Here is a 12764-nt window from a genome sequence, read left to right as displayed (position 1 = left end):
TGAGACACAATTGGTATGGTATAAAGGATGTTGCTCAGTAAATATTAACCAATGCAGTGTGCTTAAAAATAGACCAACTAGCCCACGAACCGTGGACCTTGCCGTTGGTGGGGAGGCTTGCGTGCCTCAGCGATACAGATAGCCGTACTGTAGGTGCAACCACAATGGAGGGGTATCTGTTGAGAGGCCAGACAAACAGGAATCTCCAACATTTGTCAGCTGTAAACAAAGAGGTGATAATGCAGCCGATTTGAGGAGGATGAGGGGAGGGGGGAGATACAGAAACAATTCTGCCAGAATTGACCTTGGAGAGAGTGAGCTCGAAAACTTTTGTACGGCCTGAGAGACTGCACCTCATGAGTTCATGGTTAAATTAAGTGATCCATCTTTGCACCACCTTCAGATCTTATCAAGATCTGATTGAATGTTTCTGCAGCTTTTTGCAGACACTACTTCACTATAGATAACTGTGTGGCAAGTATGAGGTTGCTGTTAATATTACCTGCCATACCACTGATATACAACATGAACTACAAGGATACCAAAACTATTGTGGAGGGACAACTAAAAAGTTACTCCTAGATCTGTCAGTGTCTATGCCAGCTGGTGTGGCCGAGTGGTTCTAGGCGCTTCAGTCTGGAACCGCGCGACCACTACGGTCGCAGGTTCGAATCCTGCCTCGGTCATGGCTGTGTGTGACGTCCTAAGGTTAGTTAGCTTTAAGTAGCTCTAAGTCTAGGGGACTGATGACCTCAGATGTTAAGTCCCATAGTGCTCAGAGCCATTTTTTTGTTGGTGACTATACATCCAAGATGATATGTTGCACACTGCCTAGCCTCATGTTTTCTTTGCAAATGCCTCCAACATTCTATTAGACATACCACCGAGAACATAAGAAAATGGGTATCTCGGGCTTTAGAAATTAATCGTTCAGTATGCAGAGTTAAAGAGATCAACATGCGGACATAGGTTGCATCATTTTCAGTATATTGCCACTACAGCAGTCAAATATCTGAAGCCACAATGATGCCATTCAGATCTTGCCATGAGCTATTCCATTCTGCTGTGTTTTAATCACTTCATTGGAATTCCACTTTTGCACACATTGTTGTTGGTGGCGGTGGCATCAACAGCAGCAGCATTGGTGGTATTATTATTATTATTATTATTATTATTATTATTATTATTATTATTGCTGATAGAGTATATGACAACACATGGAAACTTTTGGGAAATATTATTTATAAAGCCTGCATGCCTCAACTAATATTGATTCAAGCAAATATTTAGCTTTTTGCTTAAATGACTGTTGCATGATACTGTTTCGTCAACAGTTTGTGCCACCATACTCTATCTGCTTTTTGGCATCAAACGTGGATTTTAGAAAAATGCAGTTTTACAGATAAATGAATTTGGTAGAAGGCACATTCATCTCCATATTTCTAAATCAGTTGTAAACACTTACCTTATAAGAATGAAAACAAATTCCACTAATAAAGATTATTTGTTAATTCATCCTTTGACCATGTGGCACCATAGTATATGACGTCAGATACATGTACAACACACCTACCAAGCAGGATAGGATTAGATGAGGGTTGGACTGCAGTAAGTAATGTGGCCATAAAAGTATCACATTGCTCCATCATGATGATACTGACTGCACAGTAGGACCAGCTAGGTCATATGGAAATGTGATTCGGTGGGCAACCCGCCAACTAACAACAAAAATGCAAATCTATGCACTGAAAGGTGACATCACAGGAGCCATGAAAATAACATCAATAGGCAAAGTCTAGGACTGGTATCAAATATTCCTCTTTGAACACTCCCCCCCCCCCCCCCTCCAAAAAAATCTCTCTCTTCTCTCCCCCCCCTCCCCCCCCCCCCTCCTGAGAGAGATATATTTGACCTGGAGTTCAGTATAAATAAAATGTAGCTTTAGCTTGATGTAAAAGACGTTCATGTAAATAGTCAGCAGTTGCCATGTTATTTTTATTTATATGCTCCATTACATGAGTACTGCTACATTTGTTGCTTTACATAATTATAACTTTTGTTGTAGACTTAAAGAAGCTATTTTAAATGTTGCGAATTTCTCTTGGATTGGTTACTGTCCTAAAATTAGTGCAGAGTTTGCTTTGAAATTTGTGAGTGGAATTCTTAAAATGGCTGTGAGCACTATGGGTCTTAACATCTATGGTCATCAGTCCGAAATTCTTAAATCTGGAAACTCCATTGAAGTATGGAAATTATACAAGTGTTTTTAAAAGAGGTTCTTGCTAGTTGCCTAGTTCCTGTCTTTCATTACTGCATTTTTCAGTAGTACATTTCTATGCCTGTCAGAGTTGTGTGTTCTACTGTTTGGTTAACAGTACATGGACACATGGCATTGTTAGTTATTATGAACTGGTGCTAGTAAACATTCAGTTTTCCATGTCCCAGTAACATTACTGTTAGGAGAGGTTGATAATTTGATTGCACTGTTGGAAAATATCCTTTTATAATGATTTCTTTTTGTATTATTGCCATTATTTCTCCCATTCGACCAGGGTTGCTATTTGACACCATTGTTTCATTAAGGTTTTGGGACATTTGATACAGCTAACTTGATCTTGTTATTTGGATGTCTCTTTTGCAAGTTCATTTTTGTGCATGTGCAAGCTTTAACCCATGTGAAGTCTATAACCCAGTTATTCTTTCGCAACATTGTCATATCTTTATCTTGTTTCCTCTTTCATCAACTAAGCTGTTGTGATGGTTTGGATTCCTCAGAGAATGTAATGTTCTTTTAGCATTAGAGTACATTACTATCGAGGCTTCAAAATAGCAAGTCAGTCAGTCAGTCTGATTGTTTGAGCACTCATTTCTCAGTTTAAATTTCATCAAGTAATCTGGCTTTTTGTTGACGAAAATTGCCGTATTTGTCACTGCAACAAAGAGCATTACATTTTTAAGTTAAGATATTCTGCTTCGTAGTGATGCAAAAATTGCCAAATTGCTTTAAATATTCAGAGCCAAAAAATTATGCATTTCACAAAACGAAAAAAACATAGTATCCTTGATTGTAATATCAATGAATCATAGTTAGAATTGGCTAACTTTTACAAATACCTGGGTGTAAAACTTTGTATGGATATGAAATGGAATGATCACATGGGCTCAGTTTTGGATGAAGCAGGTGGTAGACTTCAGTTTATTGGTAGAATACCAGGGAAAAGAAATTAGTTTACAAAGGAGATAACTTATAAGTCACTCATGCAATTGTTTCTAGAATATTGCTCAAATGTGTGGGACCCGTACCAAATAGGACTATCAGTGGACACTGAATGTATGCGAAGAAGGGCAACACGAGTTGTCACATGTTCAGTCTGTGGGACAGTGTCAGAGAGATGCTGAAGAAACCAAACTGGCAGACTCTTGAAGATTGACGTAATCTATCCCAAGTAAGCCTACTCACAAAGTTTCAAGAACCGACTTTATTTGATGACTCTAAGAGTGTCTACAACCATGTATGTGTAGCTCACAAAGAGATTGGGAGGACAATATTTGACTAATTACAGCACACACAGAAGGATTTAAACAATCATTCCTTCCACACTCTGTGTGTGAACAGAATGAGGAGAAACCCCAGTAACTGGCACAATGGGATGCACCCTCTGCCATGCTCGTCAGTGGTTTGCAGAGCATAGATGTAGATATAACTCGGTCTCGCTAAGTTTCAAACTGGTTGGTAATATGTACTGCAGACGTTACAGCAGAGCTTGCAAATGATGTGATTGCATTCACAAGAGGCATTTCATCTGATAAGTGGATAAGCCTGTGATGGGACTAGAGTGGGTGTATTGGACAGTTGTGGCAGCAGGATTTGCTGCAGGCTACAACCCATATGGCAAGGGGTCGGGAGTAAGTGTGGTGTAGGGACGTACTGGACTAAGATAGTAGAATAAGTTGGATTGGTGATGGAGCACAACTGTCGACTGTCCCTTGCTACATTGGCTATACCCACGGGGAAGACTGTTGCAAGCAGAACTGTACTAAGGGGATCTTTTGTCCCCGGTAGAATTGCCAAAGCACCACCAAACATTCAGCCACCAATATTGCAAGCCTTAAATAATAACACATCACAAATTGTTATTTTTTGTGATCTTTCCAAGACATTTAATTATGTAGGTCATGTTACATTAGAAAAATGAAATTGATTGCTTTACACAGAGGCAGAAAAAGACTTGGAAGAGCGGTTGAACGGAATGGATAGTGTCTGGAGGGGAGGATATAAGATGAAAATAAACAAAAGCAAAACGAGGATAATGGAACATAGTCGAATTAAGTCGGGTAATGCTGAGGGAATTACATTAGGAAACAGTTAAAGTAGTAAAGGAGTTTTGCTATTTGGGGAGCAAAATAACTGATGATGGTCGAAGTAGAGAGGATATAAAATGTAGATTGGCAATGGCAAGGAAAGCGTTTCTGAAGAAGAGAAATTTGTTAACATCGAGTATAGATTTAAGTGTCAGGAAGTCGTTTCTGAAAGTATTTGTATGGAGTGTAGCCATGTATGGAAGTAAAACGTGGACGATAAATAGTTTAGACAAGGAGAGAATAGAAGCTTTCGAAATGTGGTGCTACAGAAGAATGCTGAAGATTAGATGGGTAGATCACATAACTAATGAGGAGGTGCTGGATAGGATTGCAGAGAAGAGAAGTTTGTGGCACAACTTGACTAGAAGAAGGGATCGGTTGGTAGGACATGTTCTGAGGCATCAAGGGATCACCAGTTTAGTATTGGAGGGCAGCGCGGAGGGTAAAAATCATAGAGGGAGACAAAGAGATGAATACACCAAGCAGATTCAGAAGGATGTAGGTTGCAGTAGGTACTGGGAGATGAAGAAGCTTGAACAGGATAGAGTAGCATGGAGAGCTGCATCAAACCAGTCTCGGGACTGAAGACCACAACAACAACAACAACAACAACAACAACGGCTTTACACACAACTGTTTTGAATCATACTTAACAAAGGGAATGCAAAAAGTGGTCCTGAATATTTAAGTGTCAGAAGGGTAGAAAATTTTAGTAACTGATGAGAAATCGCAAAGGGAGTCCATTGGGTTTCTAGGAATGGTCAGTATTGAGGGATATGACAGAAACTTGGAAGCAAAAATAGTCTAATAAACATGGACTCTGAAATGCTTACCTATGCAACTATGAGCTCTTGTTCATCTTTGCTATGTAGAACTGTGAAACACACCTCTTATTGAACAACTGCTGATAGCTCTTAAGGTACGTGTTTGAGTCCATGCTTGCTGGGCAGTGTTTTCTTGTTTCGGTTGATACTACCTCGTCCCAAAATATGGCAAGCAAAGAACTTGCAGTAGCAGGTATTTGTTTCCCAGTATATCGCTGAAAATTGACCATTCCCCCGGGGACGCCCTGTAGGTGTCGGTGATCTTTCTTCACTTAACGTTCAACAAGCAGAAGAAGCACTTTCTGCCCATGATACTAGTGTTATAATAAATACCATTAGAGAGAAGCAACAGAAGGAATTTTTAGTGTTGTTCTACAGATTATTATTGAAAGTGGTTCTCTGGAAATGGACTAGCTCTAAAATTTTGAGAAAAACAGTACATTCAGTTTTGTACATGAAACAATCATTCCAACAAATAATATAGCACATGAACAGGAATCAGTGATATAGAATGCTCCAAATTTGTTTGAGTGTACGGGATGTATACTGTTGAAAACCTGAAGTGGAAGAAGCATATAACTGGGCTTCTTAAACATTAAATTGAACTGCTGTTGCTTTTAGTATAATTGGCAGTCTTGGATACTAACAAATCAGCCTCCTTTCATATTTTGCATGTTTACTTTTAGTTATTCTCGTGGAATAATTTTCTGGGGTAAATCATCAAACGAAAGTATTGATTGCTCACAAGCGAGCAGTAAGAATAATATGTGGTATTCACCTATAATCGTCATGTAGGTACCTCTTCAAGGAGATGGCCATTTTAAGTGCACCATCACAATACATATGTGATGTGGTTCATTATAAATAATCCATTTCAGTATGAGAAAACTGGTGACATACATGCCTATGACAGTAGAGGAAGAAATTACCATTACTACACTTTGTTGAAGCTGTCAATGGCTCAAAAAGGAGTTCAGTATGCAGCAACAAACCTACCTCTCTCTCTCTCTCTCTCTCTCTCTCTCTCTCTCTCTCTCTCTCTCTCCGCACGCACGTGGGCGTGCGTGGCGGAGGGGGAAGGGAGGGATGGAAAAGTAGGCAGCTTTATATGTACAGTTTACAACTTAATTTCGAGTCGAGTTATTTCAATCCATCACACTGTCCAATTTTGGCGAATGTTGCACATCCTCCTCAGATGTTCCATTCATCTGTAACTTGGGCTGATCTTCTTGTCCGCCTGCTTAGCTTCATGGCCACAGTCTTTCATTCACTGACTTTAAGACCAGCCTTCTCAAAGTGATTGTGAATATATTCCAGTTTTCTTGGACTTCATTTATACCTCTCAAGATTATATTGTGAGCAGGCACAATTGCTTTCAATTCAGGTCCATACTGCTTCTTTATACTCTTCATGACATTGCCCATCACAGTGATGAAGAGCATGTATCGTTGTAGTAATCAAATTGCACATTATGTAAACTTTCTAAACAAACTGAAAATAAAGCAAAATATTTATCACATTCTTTACGGGAGCTAAAGGAAATTGGTTTAAGTATGATGTCTAATAGAGTACAGATTTTATTTGCTCCTTATAAAATATTAATAGTCCTCCATTCCCAAAAATAGAAAGCCCGCTTGTTGCCATTTGCGATCCTACAGTATCGTAGCAAAGTGGCAGCAATGACTCCATTGTTGAACAGAAGCAAGGTGTGTACTACTCGACCACAGTATCATTGCATTGGACGTTGTCAGAAATGCGAGGTGATGTTACAGTAAAAAAGTACAGTGGCGACTAAGGAACACCTCAACACATTGCATTGCCAATGCCTTCAGGTCAGTTGTGCATATACTATCAACCCCAATTACAACTGACTCGTGATAAGCTGAACGAAGTTACCTTACTCCAGCATGCAATATTATTGTGGTCGACTAATAAGGGACAGCTCATTACTATTTATTTATCCTTCTCCGGAAGGAAGAGGGTGGCCACTTGGATAGCCTACTGCTGCCATACGTTGCCTTAGTCCGTCACAGGTGTTCATGTTGTGCCACCATTTACTTGGAAGTTTGTGTAGGGTCTTCATTTCATACATTCCATGTTTCATTACAAACTGCTTCTTATTCTTACTTGTAGCATATATCAGGGTCGTGATTTCTCAGGAAAATTTGGAATTCTCAGGGAATTACAGAATTTCACAAATTCTCAGGTAATTCTGTATTTTTAACTGGGCAGTGAAATTGACTATTGTAAATTACATATTTTGAAATACTTAATATATCAAAGCTTGATAATTGTATGAATATTATTCCATATAAATTACCTTTGTTTATAAACTGTGGTGAAACCACTGCTCATGGCTGGTTCATAGCTCAGCGTAGAGGAAAGGTAAGTCATTATTGTTGTGTGCCTCGCGCCCCCACCCCCTCCCTCCCGTCCACTGCCTGCTCCACCTTCTGCTCACCATTAATTTACCTGGAGCTTCTTTACCTATAATTCTCAGAGGAATTTTTTTTTTTTTTCCCTAGTGGCTAGCGTTGCTGCCTCTGGATCGGGGATTTGCTTTGCCCGGGGTGTTTGTGTTGTCCTCATCATATCATCATCTTCTTCATTTGTGAGAGTGGCTAAATTGGACTTAGTAAAAAAATTGGACTGTGTGAAAAAATGGGACTTTGTACAGGTGCTGATGACCGTGCAGTTGAGCGCCCAACAAAACCAATCAACAACTACTCTTCATATTGACCCCGACCTTTCACCCACTGAACTGAGGGTAAACTGCCTAAAACCTCAGCCAGGCTCATGTCTAATGTTTACTTTCTTCTTATGTTAATTACATTCCTATTTTTGATGCTAAATACGATTGTTTTGGGCTCATTCCATATCAAATCATGTGGCTCATGTCACCTGTCATCTCAGATTTTCATGAAACTTTGCACATTTGTGTATACTTACAACTGATGCAAACTCTTTTTGTTCTTAGACTGAAACTTTTTTTATGTCAAATTTTAAACGTAGTGATATTCTGATAACTGGGTTCTTGAAGAATGTCAGTACAAAATGGTACTTATTTATATAAATGCCCATAACTCAGGTGTTTATGAAGCTTTGACTTGGAATCTTTTCATAAGTTAAGAGAAGCACCTACTTAACAGACATAATTATTTAAGCAGTTAATTACAAAAAAAAATTAAAATAGGTCACTTCCCAATTTCCGGAAAAAGTAGAGACACAAAGACACATTGAAAAGTGTCTTATCACATTTCTCCAATTTGATGGGAACTTATAATTAGTCTTAAATAATTCCAAAGACAGTACACATTGTAATAAAATAAAATTATTAATGGATTTTCTATGAATGGACACACAAATATCTCTGAAATAACAATACTTTGTGTTGTGATGGAAAAAAATTCTAAGTAAGATCATCCATACCTGAACACCCACTGCTTCAGATTATCATAAAACTTTTTCTACTTGTTACTTTCTGCATGGCAATAGTCAGTGCAAAGTTTCTCCACATACATCATGTAGTTTGAGGGGGGGGGGGGGGGGGGGGGAATGGAAATCTGTACAAAGGTAAATGGTGCATTTGAAGTTTGTCAGCCGGCCGTTGTGGCCTAGCGGTTCTAGGTGCTTCAGTCCGGAACCGCGCTGCTGCTACAGTCGCTGGTTCGAATCCTGCCTCGGGCATGGTTGTGTGTGATGTCCTTAGGTTAGATAGGTTTAAGTAGTTCTAAGTTCTAGGGGACTGGTGACCTCGGATGTTAAGTCCCATAGTGCTCAGAACCATCTGAAGTTTGTCATTTGGATTACATTACTTCAGACAACGACAACAACAGAAAACATCTTATTTTCAACACAGCATCCCATATGTCACAGAAGGGATGTATCTTCATTGGAAAAAAACCTATTATTGACTTATGGGAATACAGAAAAGCAACTTGAGCTGCTGTGGTCCCAACAGTGATTTTTAAATATATAAAACACTTTCCGACAGCTGATATAAGATTTATTTTTATCAAAATCTTGATGTTATTTTTTAAAAAAAGAAGTGTCACCCAGGGTTTTGATAGATATTGGATGTTCGTTTAACATGTCATCATTGTTCAGAGGATCATTCAAATCAGATTATGTTCACCACCAGGCCTCATGAAAGCACACAGCCGAAAGTTATAAATTTAAATGAAACTTTTTTTTATTATGCAGTTTAACTTTCTTTAGGGTGTCAATTTAGCATCTTTAAACAACAATGATTCTAGCCAGACTAATGTTAATTTAAAATGTACATGGTCAGCAGTGATGATCCCTGAAACAATCAATGAAACTGCTTAAGAGCATCTCTGTTTTTAATCCACTGCGACAAATTATATTGTGTCAACTTCATATTTTTTTCATTAAAGTAACACATTCTGCCTAATGATGTTGATTTAGGTACACGAACAGCACATAAAATGTTTTCCAAAGGCACAAAACAAGAGTCTTCCTTCTCGGGCCAAAATAATGACTGCTGGTCCAAGTGGGTGGATAAAAAGTAGTTAAACATCTCCTCCTCTATCACAGACATTTCTAATGAAGGTAAAGTACCAACTGTCATCATATACATCTGCTACAAAAGAATTTTGTTGGGGATGAGTGCGTGTCCATTGTAGGGCATCTTCATTTAATGAAAAATTCAAGGAAGGCTTTTCAGAAGAAGTTACTCTTCTAATCTCTAAAGAATGACAAGGAAGTTGTTTGTAATGGTGAAAATTCCTGGTACCCGGTATTGTGCGGGTTGTCAAAAATCACTTATCAAGGTTCTTGCATAGGACATCTATGTTGACTTTGTCAAAGAAGTGAAGGAAAAAAAACCACATTTGTCAATATTAGCTTTCAAGAAATTGAATCTTAAACACCAGATGCATTTGTTGTTCGTGCATAATCTGCATTATACATTTCACAGTTCCTCCCAAACCATTACATACAGATTTACCGTGGCTAGTAGCAAAAAAGGAATGCCCAGCATCACTAGAAAAATCATTTTTGTGGTCACACAAATTTTTAAAGCTTTTTTTATATTCTTATATTGAGCAGCACATTTATCAGTAAAATAATGCACTTTCTTGACTTATGGGTAATGCTCTGCCAGCCACTTAGCCATTTCTTTTTGGACAGCTTTTACAAATCCTACATCATGTTCCATATCATCACTTATAAAGCAGTGATTCATTACCAATTTACTTTCTTCATTTACCACATAAACATGCACGGTATGGTTTGTACAGCTCCTTCTTGTCCTGTGGTAACTGAATTTCATTCTGAATTGCAAAACTGTAGTTTTCAGCAAAGTCTGTTAACAGAATTGCTTTTTTTGGCATTAGATTTTCTTTCAATTTTTTCAGTAAGTTTGACTGATACTTAAATGTAACTGAGTGTGGTTTAAGTGCCAGTAATTTTGTTACCAACAAGTCTATATGTTCAACAGTTGCAGACTGCTTTACCAGTTCTGCCCAATGATCTGTGTTTACCCACTGGCTGAACTCAGTTTCAGTATCAGCATCCTTGTACGCCAATTTCTGTTTTAATAATTCTGACAGTCACTGGGACCATTATCACAGTGATTAAGCAGGCAGTTATAGTTTTCAGAGTCACATTTTTTTTTAAGTTCTTTGTATATTGATTCAGTGTGTTCTGCAACCAAAAGCAGTTTTACATTTTTGGTGGACCCTCTCCCCCCAAATGCGCGTGCACTCTCACTTCTCTCTCTCTCTCTCTCTCTCTCTCTCTCTCTCTCTCTCTCTCTCTCTCTCTCTCTGAATGAGTGCTGGCAGCACCAGCTAAAATACACCACTTCAGTATTAGCGAACAAAATTTAGAAAGACTAATGTTAATGTTCTGTTTCTCCTATTTAAAACAGGAGTACAACATTCTTAAGTTGCCAAGGATGAACTTTTCTCTTTCTCTTTTTTTTTTAAATGCTAACTTTGTCTTTTACTCCTAGTAACATTCAAGTTTATTCATCATTTTGGTAGAAATCAGTGGCAGTCTTTATCACTTCATCAGCAACAACTTTCCCCCATTTTGGTTTAGGAACTGATAAAATACCCTTGCTTGTTAAACTATATACACATTAATATACCTAAAAACAAAGATGATGTGACTTACCAAATGAAAGTGCTGGCAGGTCGACAGACACACATACGAACACAAACATACACACAAAATTCAAGCTTTCGCAACAAACTGTTGCCTCATCAGGAAAGAGGGAAGGAGAGGGAAAGACGAAAGGATGTGGGTTTTAAGGGAGAGGGTAAGGAGTCATTCCAGTCCCGGGAGCGGAAAGACTTACCTTAGGGGGGAAAAAGGACAGGTATACACTCGCGCGCACACACACACATATCCATCCACACATATACAGACACAAGCAGACATATTTAAAGACAAAAGACTCTTTGTCTTTAAATATGTCTGCTTGTGTCTGTATATGTGTGGATGGATATGTGTGTGTGTGCGAGTGTATACCCGTCCTTTTTTTCCCCCTAAGGTAAGTCTTTCTGCTCCCAGGACTGAAATGACTCCTTACCCTCTCCCTTAAAACCCACATCCTTTCGTCTTTCCCTCTCCTTCCCTCTTTCCTGATGAGGCAACAGTTTGTTGCGAAAGCTTGAATTTTGTGTGTATGTTTGTGTTCGTATGTGTGTCTGTCGACCTGCCAGCACTTTCATTTGGTAAGTCACATCTTTGTTTTTAGGTATATTTTTCCCTCGTGGAATGTTTCCTTCTATTATAACTATATACACATTAACATTGAATTCTGACACTGTTTTCTTTTGACCAAGAGGGTGGGTGGAGCTAAATTTAAAATTTGAATTTTTTTCAGGTACTCTTACACCAGCCACTTTTTCTTTCGTTAACAATATCATGTCAGCAAAATCTTCTGCTTTCTTTACAATTTCATTGTTAAAATTTTCTTCTCTATGGTCAGAATCTTCAATACTGCAGTGTAACGTCTGGCACACTTTCCTTTCCCAAACGTGCTTTACTTTTCCTAGCTTCTTTTTGCCATATGAAGCCTTGCTGTAATTTGCAATGGAGTGAAGTTTCAAGGGAGAGCACCCCAAATCATGTAAAGTTTTATTTGCATCCTCGATACTTTTCAGTACTGATTCGTGAAATATCAGTGGGTCATCCACTTCGCTTTCATTTTGATCACTGATGTCAATTTTCTGTTCACAAATCTTACAACACGTTGTGCACAGTTTTTGGCTTGGTTTTATATAGATTCTTTTAGCACTTAATGTTTAGGCAAAGACAAGCAAACTGACCTCAAAGATTTTTTTAACTGCTTGCCTGTGTTTTTTCAAAGGATCACAACAAGTTATATGATAACTTTCAAAACCTTTTAAGGAATACTATCGGTGATGTCCACATATAGTAGCATTTTCATGATCTTGTGGAAAGCTTATATTTGATTGTAGCAATATCAAATCTCTTTGGTCTTCACTCAGCTCTTCTATCTTTTGTAGAGTTTTCACTAAGGTATAGTTTGCCAAATGACATGGTGTTTTTAGTAATTTTCCAACAGTGCATGAATTCACATTT

The 12764-nt window shown here is 38.4% G+C and overlaps 1 protein-coding gene across 1 annotated transcript in view; it reads left to right on the top strand.

Annotated features, from left to right (window-relative positions):
- LOC126108798 (synaptobrevin homolog YKT6) overlaps nucleotides 1-12764 on the top strand; it is a 37090-nt gene that overhangs the window by 1108 nt on the left and 23218 nt on the right. The gene's annotated exons all lie outside the window — the stretch shown is intronic.

This window comes from Schistocerca cancellata, chromosome 11 (genome assembly GCF_023864275.1).
Source record: "Schistocerca cancellata isolate TAMUIC-IGC-003103 chromosome 11, iqSchCanc2.1, whole genome shotgun sequence".
NCBI lineage: Eukaryota > Metazoa > Arthropoda > Insecta > Orthoptera > Acrididae > Schistocerca > Schistocerca cancellata.
This window is presented reverse-complemented; position numbering and strand designations above follow the sequence as displayed.